This window comes from Schistocerca piceifrons, chromosome 3 (assembly GCF_021461385.2).
Source record: "Schistocerca piceifrons isolate TAMUIC-IGC-003096 chromosome 3, iqSchPice1.1, whole genome shotgun sequence".
In the NCBI taxonomy this organism is placed as follows: Eukaryota; Metazoa; Arthropoda; class Insecta; order Orthoptera; family Acrididae; genus Schistocerca; species Schistocerca piceifrons.
In genome coordinates, this window is record NC_060140.1 from 476797014 (window position 1) to 476824402 (window position 27389).

Here is a 27389-nt window from a genome sequence, read left to right on the forward strand (position 1 = left end):
CTCTACTGTGTCTCCTGCAATGCTGGAACGTGCGGACTCACCCATTCGAGATTATCGACGGATCACAGTCCAACACATCGCTGCTCAGCTGAACGTCCGTGTTGGTAATGCTGACACAGTTATTCACCAGTTAGAGTACTTACAGTGTGTGCTCTCTGGGTTCCACGCCACGTAATAGAAGACAATAAAGAGATTGCATCTGTTTTGTCGAATGAAGATTGCACTCCGCAGGAAGCACTACGTTGATGACAGGGAGTTTATTGATGCAGTCAGTCACTGGTTCCTACGCCGACCAGCATAGTGGAACCATGCGGCCATACAGGCCCTCGTAAGGTGGTGTAAGGGCGTCGCATTGAACGGAGATGGTGTTGAAAAAGATGATTTTGTAGCGAAACGAGTCGGGAATAATATGGAGTATAGAAATTCTGAATAAAACCGATCTACTTCCGGGAAAAAAGTGTTACATTACTTACTGAACGCCCCTCGTACACCACCGGTCATTAAAATTGCTACACCGAGAAGAAATGCAGATGATAAACGGGTATTCATTGGACAAATATATTATACTAGAACTGACATGTGATTACATATTCACGCAGTTTGGGTGCATAGATCCTGAGAAATCAGAACCCAGAACAACCATCTCTGGCCGTAATAACGGCCTTGATACGCCTGGCATTGAGTCAAACAGAGCTTGGATCGCGTATACAGGTACAGCTGCCCATGCAGCTTCAACACGATATCAAAGTTCATCAAGAGTAGTGACTGGCGTATTGTGACGAGTCAGTAGCTCGGCCACCATTGACCAGACGTTTTCAATTGGTGAGAGATCTGGAGAATGTGCTGGCGAGGGCAGCAGTCGAATATATTCTGTATCCAGAAAGGCCCGTACAGGACCTGCAACATGTGGTCGTGCATTATCCTGAAATGTAGGGTTTCGCAGGGATCGAGTGAAGGGTAGAACCACGGGTCGTAACACATCTGAAATGTAACGTCCATTGTTCAAAGTGCCGTTAATGCGAACAAGAGGTGACGGAGACGTGTAACCAATACCATCGCGACGGGTGATACGCCAATATGGCGATGACGAATACACGCTTCCAATATGCGTTCACCGCGATGTCGCCAACAAGGATGCGACCATCATAATGCTGTAAACAGAACCTGGATTCATCCGAAAAATGACGTTTTGCCATTCGTGCATTCAGGTTCGTCGTTGAGTACACCATCGCAGGCGCTTCTGTCTGTGATGCAGCGTCAAGAGTAACCGCAGCCATGGTCTCCGAGCTGATAGTCCATGCTGCTGCAAACTTCATCGAACTGATCGTACAGATGGTTTTTATCTTGCAAACGTCCCCATCTGTCGAGTCAGGGATCGAGACGTGGCTGCAAGATCCGTTACAGCCATGGGGATAAGATGCCTGTCATCTCGACTGCTAGTGATACGAGGCCGTTGGGATCCAGCACGGCGTTCCGTATTACCCTCCTGAACCCACCGATTCCGTATTCTGTTAACAGTCATTGGATCCCGACCAACGCGAGCAGCAATGTTGCGATACGATAAACCGGAACCGCGATAGGCTACAATCTGACCTTTATCAAAGTCGGAAATGTGAATGGTTCAAATGGCTCTGAGCACTATGCGACTTAACTTCTGAGGTCATCAGTCGCCTAGAACTTAGAACTACTTAAACCTAACTAACCTAAGGACATCACACACATCCATGCCCGAGGCAGGATTCGAACCTGCGACCGTAGCGGTCACGCGGTTCCAGACTGGAGCGCCTTTAACCGCACGGCCACAACGGCCGGCCGGAAATGTGATGGTACGCATTTCTCCTCCTTACACGAGGCGTCACAACAACGTTTCACCAGGCAACGCCGGTCAACTGCTGTTTGTGTATGAGAAATCGGTTGGCAACTTTCCTCATGTCAGCACGCTGTAGGTGTCGCCACCGGCGCCAATCTTGTGTGAATGCTCTGGAAAGCTAATCATCTGCATATCAAAGCATCTTCTTCCTGTCGGTTAAATTTCGCGTCTGTAGCACGTCACCTTCGTGGTGTAGCAATTTTAATGGCCAGTAGTGTAGTTCTCAAACTGATTATGGAACGTTTGTCGAGAAAAGATGCTCCATGAAATGGCAAGAGAAATCAGTATTTGCAATGTCCTTTCCCACATGTCTTTGTGATGCAATTAACAGAATTTTTGCTGGAATAGTGATGGTGTGGAAAGACTGGTTCAAGCTGACCTCTGGGAAGAACACTTTTGGTTCCGGAGACATTTACGAACACGCGAGGCAATATGACTGTACGTGTTACCGATATCTTAGAAGATAGGTGAGAGAGAGACAAACCTGCCTTTACAGGTTTTGTAGATTTAGAGAAAGTTTTTGACAGTGCAATACACTCTTACGAATTCTGAAAGTAGCACCAATAAAATACAGGGAGAGAAAGCGTTATATACAATTTGTTCAGAATCCAGACTATAATTACCAGAAACGGAAGTTAAATGAAACCGAGGTCGTAGTCAAGAGAGGAGTGAGGCATGGCTGTACCCTATCCCCATTTTTTTTTCTCTTTTTCAGTCTGCGTATTAAGCAAGCTGTGCAGGAAACTAAGGAGAAATTGGGAATGGAAGTTTAGGGAGAAGAAATAAATAATTTTAAGTTTTGCCGATAGCATTATGATTCTATCAGAGGCATCGTAGGACATGGAAGATAAGGTGAAAGTATACTGTCTCTATAGAGGTTGTAAGATGAGTATCAGCAAAAGTCAAACAAAGGTAAAGTCATGTAGCCAAATTACATCAGGCGATGCCGAGGGAAATACATTAGAAAATGAGACGCTAAAACTAGTACAGTATAAGGAGTTTGATATCCTGGACAGCAAAATTTCTAATAATGTGCCAGATAGAGAAGATGTAAAATGCAGGCTCGCAATAACGAAAAAATCATTTTTGACAAATGGAAACATTTTAAAATTGTGTCATGAATTCTTTTCTGAAGGTATTTCTGTGGAATTTACCCTTCTGCGGAAGTGAAATGTTGACGATATGCAATTCAGAGAACGTTAGTTGGATATATCGCGTAAGTTATGCAAAGGGCTGAAACTGGGGACAACAGAAATTTCTGGTATAGCTTGACTTGGAGAAGGGACTGGTAGATAGGATACATTTTGGGGCATCAAGGACTTATCAATTTAGTAATGGCAGGCAGTAAGGGCCGAGGGTGCAAAAATTGTAGAGGGAGTGCAATGCTTGAGTAGAGTAAGCAGTTTGCAGTAGTGAAGGAGATATGAATAACAAACTTGCACAGGGTAGAATGACACGGTCAATTGCAGATCTTCAGACCACAGCAGTGCGATGATTGAAACGAGGAACTGTGTTGTGATTTTCCGTAGTGAAATAATTTCGAAGACAGAATTTTCTTTGTAACGTTCGTTTTAGTCGAAGTATGGTCAGTGAGTGAGTGAGTGAGTGAGTTGGTGATATAGAACCGGTTACTCCTTTTACGTAAGACCACAATTTCGTATGACCTTTAATCGGATCGGTTATCAAAATTTTACTTTCTCGCATTGCTCTCCTTACGCCCACTTTGGCTTCGCTCAGGTTTTGTATGTCATCTAGTCTTTGACGTCTCTCTGCCTTTGTAACTCATTTCGTAAAATGGCCCTTGCTCGTCACACTATGGTCAAAGACGCATTGAGCGGTGCTTTTGAATGTTGTCCGTATGTGCTCCACACATATGATACGGACTACTCAGAGACCCAGGTCAAGATAATTCCTTGTACGGGTGTGTGCCGAAAAGTAATGTCTCCAAAATTTTTTATGTGGAAACTCTAAGGCTTCGTAAATAAAACAAACGTTATTAACATTTCGTATTTTAATTCTTCATGTGTATGTATTAGCAGCCCTCTGCCTCTAGAGAGCTCCGAACTGTAGCCTGTAACATGGCGGTGTGTAACATAACTATGTCGGAGCGTGAGGAACAGCGTGCTGTTACGGAGTTAATCCACAAATGGAACACCCTCTCCTTCTTCATGACAATGCCAGATGATACACGAGCGCTGTAACAATCCGACGCCTTGGGCTCACTTCATCGGTTATCCTCCGTACAGTCCCGCCACAACCCCATCCGATTTTCGTTTGTTTCCGATATTTAAAGAACACCTTGGAGGACTCCAGTGCGATAGTTATTAAGCGTTGTGAGCAGAGGTGAGTACGCGGCTCCGTTAACAAAGTCAAACGTTCTATAGTGACGGTAACAGCAAACTGGTCTCTGGTATTGGGGGAAATGTGTTCGTCTCTAGGTTGAGTATGTTGACAACAAAATATGTAAACACGAAGAACAAAGATATAGAATATTAATAATGTTTGTTTTACAGTGAAGAGCCAAAGAAACTGGCACACCTGCCTAATATCGTGTAGGAGCCACCGAGCAAACAGAAGTGCCGCAAGACGACGTGCCATGGACTCGACTAATGTCTGAAGTAGTGCTGGAGGGAATTACACCATGAATCCTGCAGCTGGCCGTGGTGGTCGAGCGGTTCTAGGCGCTTCAGTCCTGAACCGCGCGACTGCTACGACCGCGTGTTCGAATCCTGCCTCGGGCATGGATGTGTGTGATGTCTTTAGGTTAGTTAGGTTTAAGTAGTTGTAAGTTCTAGGTGACTAATGACCTCAGATTTTAAGTCCCATAGCGCTCATAGCCATTTGAATCATTTGATTTGAATCCTGCAGGGCTGTCCATAAATCCGTAAGAGCACGAGGGGGTGGAGATCTCGTCTGAATCGCGCGTTGCAAGGCATCCCAGATATGCTCAGTAATTTTCATATCTCTGGAATTTGGTGGCCAGCGGAAATGTCTAAACTCAGAAGCGTGTTCCTGGAGCCACTCTGTAGCAATTCCGGTCGTGTGGGGTGTCACATTGTCCTGCTGCAATTGCCCAAGACCATCGGAATGCACAATGGACATGAATGGTTGCAGGTGATTGAACAGGATGCTTACGTACGTGTCACCTGTCAGAGTCGTATCTAGACGTATCAGGAGTCCCATATCACCCCAAATGCACACGCCCCACACCATTACAGAGCCTCCACCAGCTTGAAGAGTCCCCTGATGACATGCAGGGTCCATGGATACATGATGTTGTCTCCATTCCCGTACACGTCCATCCGCTCGATACAATTTTAAACGACACTCGTCCGACCAGGCAACCTGTTTCCAGTCATCAACAGTCCAATGTCGGTGTTGACGGGTCCAGGCGATGCGTAAAGCTCTTTGTCGTCCTGTCATCAAGGGTACAAGAGGGGGCATTGGGCTCCGAAAGCCCATATGGATGATGTTTCGTTGAATGGTTCGCACGCTGACACTTGTTGATGTCCCAGCATAGAAATCTGCAGCAGTTTGCAGTATTGTTGTACTTCTGTCCCGGTGAAAAATTCTCTTCAGTCGTCGTTGGTCCCGTTCTTGCAGGATCTTTTTCCGGCCGTAGCGATGTCGGCGATTGATGTTTTACCGATTCCTAATATTCACTGTACATACAATCGTGAAATGGTCGTATGGTAAAATCCGCACTTCATCGCTACCTCGGAGGAGCTGCGTCCCATTGCTCGTGCACCGGCTTTAACACCACGTCCAGACTCTCTTAAATCTTCATAACCTTCCATTGTAGCAGCAGTAACCGATCTAACCACTGCGCCGGACACTTGTAGTCTTACATACACTCCTGGAAATGGAAAAAAGAACACATTGACACCGGTGTGTCAGACCCACCATACTTGCTCCGGACACTGCGAGAGGGCTGTACAAGCAATGATCACACGCACGGCACAGCGGACACACCAGGAACCGCGGTGTTGGCCGTCGAATGGCGCTAGCTGCGCAGCATTTGTGCACCGCCGCCGTCAGTGTCAGCCAGTTTGCCGTGGCATACGGAGCTCCATCGCAGTCTTTAACACTGGTAGCATGCCGCGACAGCGTGGACGTGAACCGTATGTGCAGTTGACGGACTTTGAGCGAGGGCGTATAGTGGGCATGCGGGAGGCCGGGTGGACGTACCGCCGAATTGCTCAACACGTGGGGCGTGAGGTCTCCACAGCACATCGATGTTGTCGCCAGTGGTCGGCGGAAGGTGCACGTGCCCGTCGACCTGGGACCGGACCGCAGCGACGCACGGATGCACGCCAAGACCGTAGGATCCTACGCAGTGCCGTAGGGGACTGCACCGCCACTTCCCAGCAAATTAGGGACACTGTTGCTCCTGGGGTATCGGCGAGGACCATTCGCAACCGTCTCCATGAAGCTGGGCTACGGTCCCGCACACCGTTAGGCCGTCTTCCGCTCACGCCCCAACATCGTGCAGCCCGCCTCCAGTGGTGTCGCGACAGGCGTGAATGGAGGGACGAATGGAGACGTGTCGTCTTCAGCGATGAGAGTCGCTTCTGCCTTGGTGCCAATGATGGTCGTATGCGTGTTTGGCGCCGTGCAGGTGAGCGCCACAATCAGGACTACATACGACCGAGGCACACAGGGCCAACACCCGGCATCATGGTGTGGGGAGCGATCTCCTACACTGGCCGTACACCACTGGTGATCGTCGAGGGGACACTTAATAATGCACGGTACATCCAAACCGTCATCGAACCCATCGTTCTACCATTCCTAGACCGTCAAGGGAACTTGCTGTTCCAACAGGACAATGCACGTCCGCATGTATCCCGTGCCACCCAACGTGCTCTAGAAGGTGTAAGTCAACTACCCTGGCCAGCAAGATCTCCGGATCTGTCCCCCATTGCGCATGTTTGGGACTGGATGAAGCGTCGTCTCACGCGGTCTGCACGTCCAGCACGAACGCTGGTCCAACTGAGGCGCCAGGTGGAAATGGCATGGCAAGCCGTTCCACAGGACTACATCCAGCATCTCTACGATCGTCTCCATGGTAGAATAGCAGCCTGCATGGCTGCGAAAGGTGGATATACACTGTACTAGTGCCGACATTGTGCATGCTATGTTGCCTGTGTCTATGTGCCTGTGGTTCTGTCAGTGTGATCATGTGATGTATCTGACCCCAGGAATGTGTCAATAAAGTTTCCCCTTCCTGGGACAATGAATTCACGGTGTTCTTATTTCAATTTCCAGAAGTGTAGATGTTGCCGACCGTAGCGCTGTATTCTGCCTGTTCACGTATTTCTGTATTTGAATACGCATGCCCATATCAGTTTCTTTGGCGTTCGAGTGTATTTAAGAAGCTTTAAGAATTTTCACATAAAAAAATTTGAAGAAATTAATTTTCTGCACGCCCTCGTAACACTTACAGTCGTCATCGATGCTATTAGTGTAAACTCACGGTCGATTTTATAGTTTACGCGGGATAGTGATAACTGTGGGTGACGCGGTGTACGTGGTGTGTGGAGAGACGTAAGATTTCGTCTCCGACGGCGCCCACGTTTCGCGTGAGAGGAGAGCCGCGAAAGGTCCCAGGCGACTGCTGGTGGGTCGCGCGTCCTCTATGAATCACGGCGGACGCGGTTTCCCGTGGCGCCGCCGCCTCGCTCGCAGGCTGCGAATATATGTCCGGAGCCCGGCAGTGCCATGTAGGGAAGGCGGCGGGGTACGGCCTAGGCAGCGGAACAGGTCCGGAGCCCTGAGTCACCCGCGCTGCAGCCAGTTGAGCGGCGCGGCGCCAGCCGCACATACCACTCTCCACCTCTCTGTCCCGGCTGCTGGCACTCGCATATCCGCCCAAAACCACTTCTTCTCAGGGGAGATACACCACCACGTCTGGTAGGCGTAAACATAGCACATAAACAACACAATATCGGGGAACCCCTGTATACAACAAACCTGACTGGCACCGCCAGCTGCACTCATGCGGCCTACTAACCGGCAAGATCAAGGTAGACGAACGCACGAAATATAAACCAATACCATATTGTGGCGTCGCAACTAGTGCGCGATCGCCCATTTGTCTATTAAAAGCTTTACTTCGGAATGTATGTGGGCTGCAATGTAAGCCGGTCGAGTATTATACGGTCAGTAACGGACGAGTTGTGTCCTGCAGACTGACGTCACGACCATCTGTTGCAGCTGCGCGTGTGAAAGCAGTGGAGTAGCGCTGGCAGGCCACTTACGAAACTAAAAATATTAATAACTAATAAAGGAATAACCTGAGGAACGTCGTATTTGATGTACATCCTTCTGCTGTGAAAACAAACAATATGTCAAAGTCTGAGATCAAAAATAGTTGTATTTTGGAAGTTAGTAAAATTTAAAAAAAGCGTAATTTTCCAACAGTCAAGAATTTAAATAAATAAAGTGATGTAATAGTTCACCTTCAGTGACTATGTACGATGATCTGATAACACTTTCAGTGTTCATATATGAATTTGGAAAGTTTTTAGTTTCAGAAAACCTCTGTAACTTTTCTATAATAATAATTTCAAGAATTCTATGTATTCTGTGTATTGTGTGTTAGGGTGCGTGTGAATGAGAATGCGTGCGTGAGAGTATGTGGGACGTTCGCCATTATTAAAAATCATTCATGTAATTCTCTACAGGAACTGGCAAGTGTTCCAACTCTGTAACGTGGCAACGAATCTACTAGAGGTTCCCCTACTAGTGAATGTCGGAAGTCCAAGTATGTATACTTATGTATAAGACAGCCAGAAAATTCGCGACTACATAATAAATTTCCAGATGTAGGGTAAAGCTTATAGTTCATTTTGTTTTGTTTACTTAATTAGAGAGTTTTGTGTTACTTAATTTGATGACATCAATGAGCCTAGAGAATTGGTTGGTGCTTGCTACATTTTGGCGCGAGCCGCGCCCTAGGAGTGATGGTCGTTTAAGTGCTGACAGCCAGTGAGAAGCGAGACGGTTGGCTGCCTAGCGAGGAGATACAGTTTGGAGTAGTGGGAGAGTGAGAAGAGAGTCGCGAGCTAGCTTTGATTGGAGGCGGTTATGCTGGATGTGACGTTTCGCATTATGTGTAAGATGAAGCTTGGGATGACTTTCGCGTTATGGTCCAGTGTAAATGGTATCTGGTAGTGACCAGAAACTGTTTATGAAAACTTTAGAGTGTTGTGATAATTCGTTCCGACGAGAATCGCGAATGAACTTTGAATTATATAGCGTGGCGGTACTGAGTAGTGTGCAGAAGTAATTGGTCGATCATTGACTGTGTTACAAGTAATTGGTTTGGGAATTTGGGAAGGTAAAAGTTCTGGCTGTTTTAGGTATGGTGATAACTGTGAGCAGAAACTTTAGTAATTTTCGTAAATGTGGGCTGATGATCTTGCTTAACGGCAATAAAGATCTATCGAAGGTTTACATTTGAGCTTCATGTTTAAATTACGAGTGACATCCCCTTTCCGAATCATTTCTTTAAAGTAAATAGACAATTTTCAGCAAATTTTACTTATAGCGGCCTCCGGCGTGTAGCTATGAGGTTACAGTTTCCTCTACACTGCTTTTCTGTGATCTCGTAAGTAGCTGCAGTGAGGAGTTTAAGTGCGAAGATCTACCGCTGCAAAGAGGTAGGTGAACAAAAATTATAAAAGAAATTGCATTGCAGCAGCAACGTATAATCCGTCGCAATTGGTGCATCGCACGCACGCACGTAATAATCCGTCGCAATACGACTCTACGCAACCAAGCGGCAGATTTTATGATCAAATTGACCATAAGACGACAATTTTTGTGTGTTACAGGTACGCTGAATCTGCAGCTGGCTCAGGAGGTGTCGGAGTCCAGCTACAACGGTAAAACCTCTCTACTCTTATTTCGTAACACCCACCCATGAATTGGTGCTACTGGCAGAAATCCGCCAGCAGCTCTACTAGCCGTCCCGACTGACGCACAGGGTTTTCTTTCCCTCGGCGCTTGCCGTAAACTTTTCTCCCTCTGTCTTCAAACTCTTCTACTATCTCTTCCATGGGATCGTACTCACATTAGCGGGTGATCGCACCCATAAGTAGGGGAATCACCACAGACCCGCATCATGTGAATCCTCGGTTAGCATACTAACCCTTTTCGCAGAGGTTACTGTAGAACTTTTTGTTATTCCAAACTGTTCGCTGATTGCGAATTTCGTGACATCAGCTGCAGCGGGTAGAGATGCATTACCCAACTGCAACACATGAAACTTTGTGTCAGACTAGAACCTGGATTTCCCGCTTATTACGAGTTCTAGTCCCGGTCGGTCACAAATTGTCAGATGTTGCAGTTGGAAAAAATACGTATTCCCGTTGCTGCTAATGACAATAAATTCGCATGCCGCGAATAATTTGGAATAAAATTTCATGCAACTGCTGATCGTCAAATCGTATGTAAGATTCATAACCCGACAAGACAAAAATGGTCTCGATTCCTTGTGGTGGTGTCATTCTTCCTAAGCGGGAATCAAGTAGTGTTCGGAGCTTAAAGGGAGATGGACGTAAGACTACGATATAAGGACGTCGACTGTGTCACATGGACTTTTGGGTCGGCCTGGAAGCGTGCACGGATAGACGAAGTTGTTAAGCTGAACACTCGCAATAGGCGGAAAATACGGGTTCGATTTCCTATCTGGCCCAAAATTTTCAAACGTCACTATTTGGTAAAATATCTATACCCGTTTGGAATAATATTTTATACAGCTCTCGATGTCGGGTGATGCTGAGAAAATTAAATTAGGAAATGAGACACTTAAAGTAGTAAAGGAGTTTTGTTATTTGGGGAGCAAAATAACTGATGATGGTCGAAGTAGAGACAATATAAAATGTAGTCTGGCAATGGCAAGGAAAGCTTTTCTGAAGAAGAGAAATTTGTTAACATCTAGTATAGGTTTAAGTGCTCCAGTTCTAAAAAACGGGGGGGCGGGGGGGGGGGGGGGGCAGCGTTGTCCAGTTGCTATCCTAGTAGTGTCTCACGGCTGACCGATATGCTTCTAAGTTGTTACGGAGTTGCACTTCAGTCAGCTACAGTGATACGCTCTGGGAATTTTAACAGAAAAGCACGACGTTAAGCACAATGCTGTCTGCCACTTGTGTTGGCTGAGCATCTACGTGACGCTCCAGTGCTTGTTAAATGAACCTGTAACGAAATGCGCTGCTTTTCTTTGGATCTTCTCTATTTCTCCAGTCAACGCTTTGTCTGCTAAGGATCCCATACTGACGAGCAGTATTCAAGTATTGGTTGTACTAGCGTTTTCTTCTTCGCCTCCTTTGTGTGTCGACTACATTTCGTTTCTTACTTTACAATTCTTCCACTGAATCTCAGTCAAGCGCCTGCGTCACCTGCAGTTATTTTTCGTGGCCTCTCTCCTTTAAATCGCTACATGCGCATACTCCCATATATTTCATGGCTGTAACTGCTTCCAGTGATTGTTCTTCAATCCCGTAAGTATACAATAATGGATCTTTCTACCTGTTTATGCGCAATACGTCACACTTGGTTACGCTGACGATCAGTTGTGACTCGACGCCCCAAGCGTCAATCTTATTTAGGTCGTCTTGCGTTTCGCTACAGTTTTCTAGCACTGTGTCTTCTCTGTATCCAATAGCATCGTTCGCGTAAAGCCTCATTTTATCCTTCGAACACACGTTTGGTTTCTGAGCACCCAGAGGCACAGGGAGCACTATCCTATGCGTTCGCTGTATAACTGATGAAAGCTTCATGACCAGCAAGAAAATGTACTTAGATTTCGTAGATGGAAAAGTATTCGATGCTGTGAAGTGAAACAAACCTTGGAAGTACTAAAATGATTAAACTGCTATATAGAGACTTAAGAGTAATTAAACAATTGTCTGAAGAACAAATAACTTCAGTAAAGATAAAATATACACAAAAAGAAACTAGAATTCTTGAAGGCTTTAGCTGAGGATGCAATCTTTCTCCTCCCTCTGCGTAGAACATACACTAAATAAGTGCAATGAATACTGTGCAGGTATCAGAATAAATGGAGAAAGAATACAGAGCTTTTACATTTGCGGATGAAATAGCTTTGATAGCTCCAGACAAAAGAAATCTTGCGAAAATGTTAGAAGCTACGCATTCAGTGCTAAGTGTTGAGTACAGAATGGGAGTAAACTAAAAACAAAAAAGAAATACTTGTGTGCTCCACAGAACCAAAAGAAATAAGCACCAGAATTAGAGGAAATAAAATGAAACAAACAACACCATACATATATTTGGAAACTGAGATAACTGAACACGAAAGAAGCAAAGAAATCATAAAACAAAGAATTAGAAAAGAAAAAGCAGTATTCATGGATAAAAGAAAAATTGGTTTGTTGAAACGACATAAATACTAAATTGAGGAAATAGGTGGAAGAATGACATTTGGGGCGTATGGCTGTGACTGATGCCAACAAGCAAAAATGAATTGAAACCTCTTGAATTTTTTGACGTACACTGCTGAAGATGCCTGTTAAAGATTAAGTGGACTGATAAAACCATGTAGTTCAGTAGTCTCTAGTTATGCAGAAATGAAGAAGTTAGCTTCTAATAGATCCCGGTGTACAGATGCCAAACAGTGTAAAGACTGATGATGATGATGCTGAAGAACAAGAAGATCCTTTGCTCTGCCTTCCTGGTAATGTAGCTCTTTTAATGTAGTTAATAAATAGTTACCCAGTGACTGTAGCTTATAAAATAGTGAATCATATATTGTTTCTTAAAAGAGTATTTCTATGATACAGAATTTCCATAAAAAAGAAACTCAGCTTTAGGTAGCCGTTTGAGGAGAAGAGATGTGTTTCATAGTAGATATACGAACAAGTGCTCAGAGCTCTTAAGGTTTGCACTTTATAGAGTCCATGTTTATTGGACATTTTTTACTTGATTTGGTCCGTACTGCCTCCTCTCAAAACACGCAAATGCGGTAGAGGACGTCCGTTGTGAGAGGTATCAGAACGGTTTTCACTTGTAACTTTCGACTCGCCCGCTTCCGGCCCAGGATTCCTTACTTCTAGTTGATACATTTACCCTTCGCCATCATCACTGAAAGTATGTAACGTCATCCCATACTCTCCCTGTATATTGCTTAGATATTCCATAAAATGACGGCTTTCACAGTTTGCCGGTAACAGATATACTATTTCCCCGAAGTTTGGCCGACTGCGGGAGACATCTTCAGAAGTAAACAGGCAACTGCAACCTCCGACGGACACGAAACGTCAATGAATTGTTTTAACTGTAAACTGAAGTAATCACCGACCTTGAAATCCCACATTGTAATAAGATCAGAAAATATTTCGGAAAAGACTTAGTTACGAAAATGGCTTTGTTCATATAACAGTATAACAACTGTTGTTGGTTGATTTGGGGGAGAGATCCAAACAGTGAGATCATCAGTCCAATCGGATTAGGGAAGGATGGGGAAGAAAGTCGGCTGTGCCCTTTCAAAGGGACCATCTCTGCATTTGCCTGAAGCGATTTAGGGAAATCATGGAGAACGTAAATCAAGATGGCTGGACGTGGGTTTGAACTGTCGTCCTCCCGAATGCGAGTCTAGTGTGCGAACCACTGCGCCACCTCACTCGGTAACAGCTGTTGTGGTTTTATACATATAATTTCAAACCCGTTTTGTGTATCCAAATGGCAGCCGTTGGGGACTTAATGTTCTCGCGCGGGAGTATGACTAGTATATTTATGTAGTTCATTCGTTTCCCAGTAAATATACGGTGTTTAAATAAAAAAAAGTGTCGCATATTCCTACAGGAAACAGAACTTGCCAAAACTGAAGGAAAGTTTTTGTAATTATATGTTTGGATACCAATACATGTTCATATAAGAGCCGTTTCTCTTGTGTAATGTATGGTCAGTTGTAAATAGTCCAGCAATCATGGAGGTGAGGCATTGGAATCGCTTCAATACTGGTGTATGGCAGGAATCGTCGTTGACGAGTAATACGACCGTGCACTTTACCAAACTATTAGGAGGTGCTGTGTGTCCTCGATTACAGTGTACATTCAGTAGGACTGTTTAAAAGTTCTAGAAACTATATTTATTAACAGCATCGAGAAGAACCTAAAGACGATCGACAATTCTTTCTTGTCTGCATCTGTCAGATCATCTTCGTGAGACGTGGGGACAGAAACAAGATGGTCCTCGGAAAAATCATCATCATCATCATCGCCTCCACTACTACCATCTCCTTCCAAGAACTACGTGTTCTAATATCCTGTTCCAGTCTCCATCATCAATCCATCCATCTCTTCGAGGTCTACCTAGTTCTCTCTTTCCAGCCGACCGATAATTCGGTATCTCTTTTTGGCAATCTGTTTTCTGTCAGTCTGTTATCATGATCCATTTCATTCTATTCTCTTCTGTGATATTTTTATATTGAATTCTCTGCTGTGTTTGTACAACAAAAACCGACTGCAAGCATTCCATCAATAATACAGCTTAAAAAATTTTGGAATATGTCCTTAAACTCTAAACTGAGAAGAACACCTGAAACCACTCCTTTCTTTCTTGGCGCTTCAGTCCGGAACCACGCTGCTGCTACGGTCGCAGGTTCGAATCCTGCCTTGGGCATGGATGTGTGTGTGATGTCCTTAGGTTAGTTAGATATAAGTAGTTCTAAGTCTAGGGGACTGATGACCTCAGATGTTCAGTCCCATAGTGTTTAGAGTTTCATTCGTGTACTTCAGCTGAGCAAAAGAAAGCCATAAATTTATCTCGTGTGGGATACACTGCACTGATACCATGGTTCTCGCCGACAGAAGCGTACCTTTTTGTCAGTTGTGCCATCTGGCAAGTGAATACAGCTGCCGATTCCTCACAGTCTTCGTCAGTGACGTCGTTGTGTAACCGTCACATACATTTGAGTATTTCAGTATTATTACGGTTATCAATTTCAATACTTGTTTGCTGCAACTTCGATTTACTAGTCATTATTTCAAACGCACATCGCATCACTTGTCGAGTCTTTGAAAGACGCCTGTTGGAAGTAGTTGGGTTTATTTTGAGTTTTGACACTGGGGGTGGTCTCACCAGGCAAGTCTTCAGTTCTGTTGCCTCACGTTGGCGTTGTGTAGGATGTTACTCGGCTGCAGTGGACGAGCTTCACCGGTCGGCGGCTGTCTAACGACCTTACGGACAACCTGTTAGTGGGATGAATACGGTAGCAGTGGACGTCCAGGATTAGTGTTTACTCCTACGTAATAGACAATTGGGAGAGAGAGGACAGATTGGCCCATATCAGATATTGGTTCCCGGATTTACCTTTATAGGAACTTTTCTTCCAGTTTTGACCGATACTACTACCTGTATGGATATGTAACACACCTTTGTAACCATCGTGCAGCTCTCCATTTATATTTGCAAATCGTTCCCAAAGTTCCAGTACTCTTCCACAGCACTGTCGCCTGATGAAGACCTTTTCACCTTCTCTCGGAGTCCGTAATCCGCAGCGAAAGATTCAAACGCTGCCCATTTCCATCTGGGTAGCGCTTAGCTGCCTCGTCGAAAGGCGGGCAAAGGGACGGAGACAGAGATATCTTCATTTGAGCGTTCGCTCGCGAGCCTGCGTCACCGACAGGCCGCCGTATTTGTTTGAGCATAAGTGGCAAACGGCAGAGCGGGACGTTTATAGAGGCCGTATCTCGCGCGTGCAGTGCTCCGGGCCGTACGTCATAGCCCTCGGTAGGCGGCTCCTGCTTAGAATAACAAAAGCGGCCGCTCTGGAACTGGTTTCCCCGCGACGCGCCTGCTTCTGGGAATTATCCTTTATGTCCTTTCACGCCGTAACAGCTGTTTAACAGACTTCCTTCCCGTATTATTGTAACTGGTTGCTGCAGCGCCGGCATTCGACACCGTGAATCGTCTGGCGACGCGACACACCTTTGCAGTCTGCTTCCGGTCTGCGCGCTCTTCCGCAGCTGTCGCCGGCGGTTGCGAGGACTTGGAGGGCCCACCAGATTCCCGATCCTCATTAGTGGCTACTAATGAACTGTCTCTCCCCGCAGGGTAGCCCTTTGAAAAAGGTGCGTTTGGTGCGCCTAAGCTGTGAACAGATCAGAAGCCGACACGAAAGTGGTTCGAAACGGAAAAGGCCTTTGAAACTTGAATAAATTTTGTTCATGTTACAGTTTTTATAATAGTTACCAACCACTGCATTAATGTGACATTCAAATTATTTTATTGTTACTTGCCATTACTGGTTCAGAATGCAAGTTTGCTGTGACCATAACGCTGTGGTTTTTTGTGTTTTTTGGCTGTTGGCAACACTGAGTGGTACATGGGGATCCTCAGATCAGAGCGAGCATCACAGGAATGCAGTAGTACGTAAACTCACACAATAGTGGCCAGTGGCGTGAAAGATGTCGGTAGCAGATCCCGCCAAGTGTGACCCGCGTCCTCCTCGCGGAAGGAATTCCACGTACACCGTGGTACAACAACCAAGTTAGAAAACTGCTGCGGAAGCAAAGGGAACTTCACAGCAAACATAAACATAGCCAAAGCCTTGCAGACAAACAAAAATTATGCGAAGCAAAATGTAGTGTGAGGGAGGGCTATGCGAGAAGCGTTCAGTGAATTCGAAAGTAAAGTTCTATGTACCGACTTGGCAGAAAATCCTAAGAAATTTTGGTCTTATGTCAAAGCGGTAGGTAGATCAAAACAAAATGTCCAGTCACTCTGTGACCAAAATGGTACTGATACAGAGGATAACAGACTAAAGGCCGAAATACTAAATGTCTTTTTCCAAAGCTGTTTCGCAGAGGAAGTTCCTTCTCTAGATTGTCGCACAGATGACAAAATGGTAGATATTGAAATAGATGACAGAGGGACAGAAAAACTATTAAAATCGCTCAAAAGAGGAAAGACCGTTGGACCTGATGGGATGCCAGTTCGATTTTACACAGAGTACGCGAAGGAACTTGCCCCCTTCTTGCAGCGGTGTACCGTAGGTCTCTAGAAGAGCGTAGGGTTCCAAAGGATTGGAAAAGGGCACAGGTCATCCCCGTTTTCAAGAAGGGACATCGAACAGATGTGCAGAACTATAGACCTATATCTCTTAACGGCGATCAGTTGTAGAATTTTGGAACACTTATTATGTTCGAGTATAATGACTTTCCTGGAGACTAGAAATCTACTCTGTAGGAATCAGCATGAGGTTCGAAAAAGACGATCGTGTGAAACCCAGCTCGCACTATTCGTTCAAGATACTCAAAGGGCCATAGACACGGGTTCCCAGGTAGATTCCGTGTTTCTCGACATCCGCAAGGCGTTTGATACAGTTCACCACAGTCGTTTAATGAACAAAGTTGGAGCATATGGACTATCAGACCAATTGTGTGATTGAATTGAAGAGTTCCTAGATAACAGAACGCAGCATGTCATTCTCAATGGAGAGAAGTCTTCCGAAGTAAGAATGATTTCAGGTGTGCCGCAGGGGAGTCTCGTAGGACCGTTGCTATTCACAATATATATAAATGACCTTGTGGATAACATCGGAAGTTCACTGAGACTTTTTGCGGATGATGCTGTAGTATATCGAGAGGTTGTAACAGTGGAAGATTGTACTGAAATGCAGAAGGATCTGCAACGAATTGACGCATGGTGCAGGGAATGGCAATTGAATCTCAGTGTAGACAAGTGTAATGTGCTGCGAATACATAGAAAGAAAGATGCTTTATCATTTAGCTACAACATAGCAGGTCAGCAACTGGAAGCAGTTAATTCCATAAATTATCTGGGAGTACGCACTAGGAGTGATTTAAGATGGAATGATCATATAAAGTTGGTCGTTGGTAAAGCAGATGCCAGACTGAGATTCATTGGAAGAATCCTAAGGAAATGCAATCAGAAAACAAAGGAAGTAGGTTACACTACACTTCTTAGCCCACTGCTTGAATATTGCTCACCAGATAAGGTTGACAGAAGAGAGAGAGAAGATCCAACGGAGAGCAGCGCTCTTCGTTACAGGATCATTTAGTAATCGCTAAAGCATTACGGAGATGATAGATAAACTCCAATGGAAGACTCTGCAGAAGAGACTCACAGTCGCTCGGTACGGGCTTTTATTAAATTTTCGAAAATATACCTTCACCGAGGAGTCAAGCAGTGTTTGCTCCCTCCTACGTATATCTCGCGAAGAGACCATGGGGCTAAAATCAGAGCCCACACAGAGGCATATCGACAACCTTTCTTTCCACGAACAATACGAGACTGGAATAGAAGGGAGAACCGATAGAGGTACTCAAAGTACCCTCCGCCACACACCGACTGGTGGCTTGCGGAGTATGGATGTAGATGTAGATGTAGATACCGAAACTTTTCGCGAATAAAAACGGCTAATGGCGAAGGTATTACGAACAGAACGAATGTGTGTATTACGAACAGAACGAGTTCGTTTAAATAGTGAAGACAGTATAGTGGAGGCAGAACGAATGTTCATGGCGAACAGAGGACTGGGGACCTTCCATTTTGACTGATAAATTGGTGCAAAAAATCGAGGAAACTATTCGTGAAGACCGCAAGTTGACAGCGAATGAAATTTCTACGATGTTTCAGTAACTTTCCAGAGGTCTCTAACACGAGACAGTCATAAAAACGCTGGAATACCGGGAATTGTGCGCTAGATGGGCCCCGAAACAGCTGACAGGGCATCGCAAGTAAAATGGGGTCAGTAGCACCCGCGACTTTCTTGAGCGACTTGAACAGAAAGGTGAGGGTTTTCTGGACTCTATTGGGACTGGAGATGAAAAGTGGGTAGCTCATTACACGCCTGAGACAAAAAGACTGTCGTCACAGTGGCGTCACACCAATTCCCCATCCGCCAAAAAAATCAAAATCACAATTTCCGGCAAAAAAATCCCAGTGTCTCGGGCCGAAAAGGCATCATTTTGATTTCTGTCCCAGAGGGAGACTATAAGAGCACAGCGATATTGTGAGACTCTAAAAATGTCAAAAGGAGAACACTTGGAGGCGAATGTTGAAGACAAGAGTGTGTTTGTTACATGACAACGCCCTTCCTCACAGAGCCGTAGCCATCAAGGCGCTCTTGGACTCATTTGGTCGGGATGTTTTGGACCGTCCCCCGTATTCCCCCGACTTTCTGCCTTCAGATTGTGATCTTGCCATCTCCCTGAAGGCACACATGAATGGAATTAAAATTTTCAACCGAAGAATAGGCGCAGATAGAAGTTGTGAAGTGAGGGAAGGATGTTGATGATGATAATGTTTGGTTTGTAGTGCGCTCAACTGCGCGGTTATCGACGCCCGTACTAATTCCCAACCTTTGCTCAGTCCAGCCTCGGCTCTTTCATGAATGATGATGAAATGATGACAACACAAACACCTAGTCATCTAGAGGCATGTGAAAATCCCTGATCCCGCCGGGAATCGAACCCGGGACCCCGTGCTCGGGAAGCGAGAACGCGACCGTGAGGTAAGGAGCTTGCGGGAGAGTTCGTCGAGGAGGCCATAAAGAAGCATGTGCCACGGCTCACCAAGTGCGTTGAACGGGATGACGATTATGTCAAAAAACAGTCAATCGTATCAACAATATCATGTATTTTTTCAAATATACGTTTTCTAAAAAAATATAAAAATCTAGTACACTTTCTGAACGTGACTCGTAGTACATTTTCAAACGGTTGCTATGTGCATTACTGAACCACTAACCCGCACCGAGCGGGGTGGCGCAGTGGTTAGACACTGGACTCGCATTCGGGAGGACGACGGTTCAGTCCCGCGTACGGCCATCCTGATTTAGGTTTTCCGTGATTTCCCTAAATCACTCCAGGCAAATGCCGGGATGGTTCCTCTGAAAGGGCACGTCCGACTTCCTTCCCAATCCTTCCTTAATCCGATGACACCGATGACCACGCTGTCTGGTCTCCTTCCCCAAACCAACCAACCAACCAACCACTAACCCGCAACACTACCACAAAGTTTCCGTTACAGGTTGCCTATCTGACGGCTCCCAGGACAGAAATTTTATTTTCAATATTTCATATAATTCTGAACGAATTTAAAAATTTAAAATGCTGTTATTATCTACTTATTACGGCCTATAATCTTACGTGAAAGTTTTAACACAATAAGGAAATACTAAAGTTAGAAATTAACATATAATCTTCAGACAGCGCAGCTCATAGCACACAAAACACGCTAGCGACTTCCAACAAACTTTACACGTAATTTCACACCTTTACGAAACTGCTTCTCGAGGACACCCGCCTCCTCCCCCCCCCCCCCCCCCCCCCCAAAAAAGGAGTAATACTTAGCGCTTACTACGTTTTCGCTGTTCATTTAATAAAACTGCCGCATCAGGCATGACGTTTTAATTTATTGTTTCTTTTTTACGAACTACATTCGCAACACATTTTGCGGACTGTGTACACACATACTACTGAATGTACCTGCAAAATTATATGGTAATACGACACACAGTTCAGGAGATAGGACGTCATAAACTCTGAGATCCACGAAAAACCAGATTTGCTTGAAATTGAGCGCAAATTAGTTACTCTAGACTCACCCAGTGTTTGATAATGAAAGAACTTAGGCTTTAAACATCATTTCAAATCGGTTCTAAACTTATTCTCGTTTACAAGCTTAACGTCAAATATTTACATCAGTTTATTTATAATCAGACATTTCAAGCTGTATCATATATTTTTTTAAGGACTTGGGGGTTTATTGGTACTTTCATGACCAAGAGAACTGACTTCTCATCATAGGTTGCAAGTTTTTTGTGCCACTGAAATTGCAACATTTTTTTCGAAGCTGTTTGTAAACATACAGTCTGTCACTCTAAAATTTTGTGGTGTTTCCAATCTTTCAGAGACCATTACTCCTGAATGCAATTAGATATTTGTTAGTACCCTCCACATTCTCTCACCATCATCAACATTAATGCATAAATTGAAACTTTTTTTAAGTGGCAAAAGATAAATGATAGTTAATTTTTGTAGCTGTTTTGCTAACGAGTCAATGAGACGATTGGTACCGCTTATTTCTAACAACATTTATTTAGGAAATGATAGAGCAATTGTCATCTCATAGCGAGTGTTACCTACGATTCCTCAGAAAAGAAAAACAACTATCCACAGTTAGGGTCCACGCATCTTCCTGTGCTCCACTCCTCTCCTTGCTTCCCCACTCTCTGCACACGTTTTGAATCAATCAAGCTGAAGTGTGTGCACTTGATTGCTGGACTTCTTACTTCTGAAATGACAGAAATTTGAAGACATCAGGCTGCCAATCCTTCGTGTCTGACCACTGACACCAGTAGTGGTAATTACTACATTGTTGATGTTGTGTTGTGCTGTCAAATATTTCGTTTGTGTGTTGCGAAGTGAATAATAAAGAAGTTTCTGGTCCATTGTGGGAATTACCTCTAACTAGTAAAAGACAACTTCGTGAGGTATTTTAGCATATGTGACGTAAATGTCTGAATTTCACTGTCACAGATGCATTGTACAATGTATGTGTGTAGTGGGTGGACTATATGAGGAAGATGATGTTCATACGTATTTTCAAAAGCTGGAGCTGCCGCCACATTGTGTCATGTGTTAGTGATAGTATTTGAACTAGTGAAATCGTGAAAATAGTAATGATCTTACGAACATGATTTAGTTTAGTGACAAAAACACAGTCGAACTATAGGTATTTTGTTTTTGTATCGCAGAAAATCTCATTTTAACTCCTCATGAGGTAATTACTTTTAGTTTGGGAACCGCTGTCTTATGGGCATAAAGATGTTCTCCACGATCTTTCAGTACGTCGGAAAGAGATTATACGACCGTAGGTTCATCTTAACATTGCCATACGATAGCGAAAGATATAACTGCACTAACCGGATCACCATTAAATAGGAATTAACTTTGATGACAATGTGTGCTTATAAGAAGTTATACTCCAAAGTAATATTAAGAGTTAGACAATGTGGTTGGTGATGCTGTTGACCTGTGAATAACAATCATCACGGCATTTTCCTTTGCTGGTTGGGGAAAACAATCACAGACTCAAAGCAGGGTCGCTAGACCAGGTAACAATCTTGAATAGCCGTTTAAAGAACAATATTTCCAAAATCTAATTCATTGCAATAATAATAATAATAATAATTTAATGTGTCCCAATAGCTACTTTCAAATCTTTCCATTGGTGTCCATAGCTCGTGGTCTAGTGGCTAGCGTTGCTGCTTCTGGATCATGGGGTCTCGGGTTCGATCCCCGGCTAGGTTGGGGGTTTTCTCCGCCTCGGGACAGGGTGTTTGTGTTGTCATCATCATTTCATCATCATTCGTGAAAGTGGCGAGACTGGACTGTGTATAGATTGGGTATTTGTACGGCCGATGATAACCGCGTAATTTGAGCGCCTCACAAACCAAATACCATCATCATCATTTCCATTGGACGACACATTGGTGACTTGCTTGCCGCTAACCTGCCCCAGTTTCCCAGCCAGGGAAAGGGGTCCTGCAGTGTAACGTGGAATCCGAAACACGTGCCGTTCCTGGCGAAACCCGATATCGTTGATAGGTGAAGGATAGATAAAGGCCGACTGAAAATTTCCGTGATCCGGCCGGGATTCGATCCCATGACCTCTCGGTTTCCAAGCGCATACTTTTCCTCTAGACCATGAGATCCGACGTTAGTTGCACTGATTTGGAATAACAGTGATCATAGAATGAATTTTACCTCTGCAGCGGTTCGGCTCGCAGTTTTAATCTGCCAAGAAGAAACTTCTAGTGGCAGCCATTTTGCAGTATCTGAGAGCCAAGAAGTAACAGTAAATAAAATTGGTGTGTAGAAAGTCCTATAGTGCTCAGAGCCATTAAAAAAAAAAAAAACTGTCTCTGAGTCCGCGGCTACCTGTAAATTGTATTGATTGCTGTTATAAGAATTTGAACCACTTTTGGACAGTTTAAATTACTTTGTTCCCTTAAAGTAACTGAAGATTACAGTCACAGGAAAGACCTCCATCCACAATAAAAGCGTCCAGCCACGTAGCATTAAAGTAAAGCAACCAAGTGAAGGATGAACGGTTAGTCATAATTAGCGGATTCTGCAAAGACAGGACGAAGGTCGAAGAAACAACTGCTATCGTTTAAGATCTATTGATTAGTTTAATTGTAGCCATGCGGAGAGGGTACATAAGTTTGCTGGAGCGTCTGCGATACAAAGCCATCTTCTCTGTATGTAATCTGCAGATTATGGCATATTTGGGTATGGTGTATGTTATTCTAAAATCAGAATAGAAATTGAAAGTGTCCCAATTTTTTCAGTAATGGATCTTACACTGCATGAATGTCACTACTTGACGATTATCGAAAATAAATGTATGGCCAACTTTGCTCACGCTCATAGTAGCAACATATGGCGAAATACGATCAAGAATGTGGAAAGGCGATCGTAATTTTGAGTATAACCTTTATTTGCCTAGGTCACGAGTTTATGAGATGATACGACAGGTTTAGATTGTGCTAGCGATAGAAACGGGTCTTATTTGATAAACTCGCGATCTATGTAAATAAATGTTATAGGCGTGGTAAACCATTAATTATTCTTCCGATCGCAGTGGCAACTGTCATATATATTCTTTGATTACTGCTGATGCAACACGAACAAATTGTCGTTTTTTTCCTTCCAATTCGTTAAGGGCAATGGGATTTCTTGGCAGTGCTAATGGTGAGGTCACTGTTGCTGGTTACGCTGCTAGTGAATACGTAACAAAGGTCGACTAGTTCTCATGAATATTTCGTTCTCACTTCATTCCGGCTACACGAGAAACTGTTCCCTTAGCACGATTATGCCGGCGACAGGTGCCTTCATAACGTGTTTTTATTTTTCTTTTTATTTTGTTACACTATAGGCGAAGTCGTAACTTATTCCTGTCTTCCACGGCAGGATTTCACACTGCAAGTATGATGCAATATTTATATTCTGAACTTTAACTGATATAGAACTATATCACCACCCTATAAACTCTGCCCAAGTGTGGTTGGTGGCGTATGCGAGACGACATCGCACAACACTGTAACGAATATTAGTAGGTCTCTACTGTACAATCATGAGGTGGCGAGTATTGAAGAGGAAGGAAACGACAGAAAATGTAACACTGAAGTTTTCTATGGCCGTTAGAAGTTAGAAAGAAAACATGCTGACAATGTAGACGACGCAAATGTTTTCAGTTTTAGAATCACACCTGACTTTGTGGTCCTGTCTGCAGTAACATCGATGGTACATACTGTTCAATGATTACATTTTACTCTTCGTTCCAGTAGATCCATAATGCGGAGTTCCTCCAGGCTGTAGAAGATGTCAAAAAAACAAGTACACACAGTAAATCTACATATACGTCTACATGGATACTCTGCAAATCACATTTAAGTGCCTGGCAGAGGGTTCATCAAACCACCTTCACAATTCTCTATTTTACAATCTCGTGTAGCGCGTGGAAAGAACGAACACCTATTATCTTTCCGTACGAGGTCTGATTTCCCTTATTTTTTCGTGGTGATCGTTCCTCCATGTGTAGGTCGGTGTCAATGATGTTCAGCCCAAATTCTGTATCATTTCTGTGACACTCTCTCCCATATTTCGCTATAATACAAAACGTGCTGCCTTTCTTTGAACTTTTTCGATGTACTTCGTCAGTCCTATCTGGTAAGGATCCCACACCGCGCAGCAGTATTCTAAAAGAGGACGGCAAGCGTAGTGTAGGCAGTCTCCTTAGTAGGTTTGTTTCATTTTCTAAGTGTCCTGCCAATAAAGCGCAGTCTTTGGTTAGCTTTCCCCACAACATTTACTATGTGTTCCTTCCAATTTAAGTTGTTCGTAATTGTAATTCCTAGATATGTAGTTGAATTTATAGCCTTTAGATTTGACTGATTTGTCATGTAACCGAAGTTTAACGAATCCCTATTAGCACTCATGTGGATGTCCTCACACTTTTCGTTATTTAGTGCCAATTGACAATTTTCGCACCGTACATATATCTTCTCTAAATCGTTTTGCAATTTGTTTTGATCTTTTGATGACTTTGCTAGTTGCTAAACGACAGTGTCATCTGCAAACAACCTAAGACGGCTGCTCAGATTGTCTCCCAAATCTTTTATATAGATAAGGAACAGAAAAAGGGCCTATAACACTATCTTGGGGAACGCCGGAAATCACTTCTGTTTTACCCGATGACTTTCCGTCAATGACAACGAATTGTGACCTCTCTGACAGGAAATCACAAATCCAGTCACATAACTGAGACGATATTCCATACGCACGCAATTTCACTACAAGCCGCTTGTGTGGTACCGTGTCAAAAGCCTACCAGAAATCCAGAAATACGGAATCTATCTGAAATCCCTTGTCAGTAGCATTCAACACTTCATGAGAATAAAGAGCTAGTTGTGTTTCACAAGAACGATGTTTTCTAAATCCGTGTTGACTGTGTGTCAATAGATAGTTTTATTCGAGGTAATTCATGTTCCAGAATCCTGCTGCATATCGATGTTAATGATATGGGCCTGTAATTTAGTGGATTACTCATACTACCTTTCTCGAATATTGATGTGACCTCTGCAACTTTCCAGTCTTTGGATGCGGATCTTTTGTCGAGCGAACGGTTGTATATGATTGTTAAGTGTGGAGCTATTGCATCAGCATACTCTGAAAGGAACCTAATTGGCATGCAGTCGGGACCAGAAGACTTGCTTCTATTAAGTTTAAGTTGCTTCACTATTCTGAGAATATCTACTTCTACGTTACTCATGTTGGTAGCTGCTGTTGATTCGAATTCTGGAATATTTACGTCGTCTTCTTTTGTGAAGGCATTTCGGCAGCACTGTCGTCGATAGTATCTCCATTGCTAATTACAAAGAAAAACAAAAACGCTAATGTACCTTCCACAGATACAAGTTGGTATGGTCTTCGTGGACGTGGCACAAGTCGAAAGAATCTTGAACATATTTTCATTTAAAAGGTAATAAGTAACTTGGTCACAAAACATGAAAATTTAAATATACTTAGGTGCAGACTGTAATTCTGCATGGCTGTACTAGTATGGTGCGAAAACGTAAAAATTTTAGCAAGCAATAAATAAATTAAAAAATGTCTTCTTCCCACCTCCTCATTGATTCATAGAGTCGTTGGATGTCTTCTTGTGTGATACCGTGCCAAATTCTGTCCAAGTCGCACATTAAATCGTCAAAATCCCGAGCTGGTTGTAGGGCGCTGTCTATAATGCCCTTGCCGACCAAGGCAGTATTTGCCAAACAGGAAGACAAGCAGTGGAAACTCTCGCCGTTTGCGGGGGGTTGTCATTGTCTTCCAGAAATGCAGACCCAAGATGGCTTGCCATGTAAGGCAACAAAACGGGCCTGGAATATCGTCGAGGTACCGCTGTGCTGCAAAGCTGTCGCGGATGACAACCAATGGCGTTCAGCTATGAAATGAAATGGCATCTTGAGTCCCAATGACAAGCGAAGAAGTGTCTGGAGACGCCCTAGACAGCGGTGGGATACCAAGCTGACCGTCGCACGCCATACGGTGCGAGAATCACCAATGATGGTCTGGGGTGCCATGTGTTTTCGTAGCAGAACCACTTACGGGACTGCGCTACTTCGACGACATTCTACGCCCTTTTTTGTTGCCCTTCATGGAAAGCCATCTTGCGCCAACATTTCCCAAAGATAATGCCCAACCGCAAACGTTGAGAGTTCCTGTTGCTTTTCTTCGCGCTTTCCAAGTCCTACGATGGCCGGCGAGATCTCCGGAACTCTCCCCAACAGAGGAGCATTATGGACAGCGTCCTCCAAACAGGTCGGGATTTTGACTGTCTAGTGCGTCAACTGGAGACAATTTGGTACGATATCCCTCCAGAGGACATCCAACAGCTCTATCGATCAATACCAAGCTCAGTTTGTGGAATGAATCATCCAATTTTTCTGAAATTGTAATCATTTTTTTGTCTGTATATGTTGATCAATCTACCAATTTCTGTCACATTCTCAAACTTCGTACGTGTTCGTCGATTTTTTTTTTCTTTATTCTTTTTTTTTGTCTTAGAGTGTGATGTACTCAAAATACCCGTCATTAATATCGTACTTCCATACAATCGGGTGTCTTGTCTTCGTTGTCTTCAATTAATACGTATTTAAAGAGAGCTTCCATTCATTGCACCAAGTGCAAATTGTGATCGAAATATAGGGTGTTTATATATGAATATCGGGGTTTTAACGCTTTATAATATTTATTACAATAAACGTACAGTTATAAATGATATGTCAAATTAAAGAGCGACGCAAACAGTTTTACCAAGAGCGTTATAAATGTTAAATGTGAGCACCATTTGTCACACGGCACACATCAATTCTATAGCCAAGCGCAAGGGGCCCAATGACAGGGCTTGCTTTGCATAGCCTCCACGTTCACCCGACCTAACGCCATGCGATTTT

The 27389-nt window shown here is 43.9% G+C and overlaps 1 protein-coding gene across 1 annotated transcript in view; it reads left to right on the forward strand.

Moving 5' to 3' along the window:
- Positions 1 to 27389, forward strand: part of LOC124788749 (tRNA dimethylallyltransferase-like) — a 501805-nt gene that overhangs the window by 231951 nt on the left and 242465 nt on the right. The window lies entirely within an intron of this gene.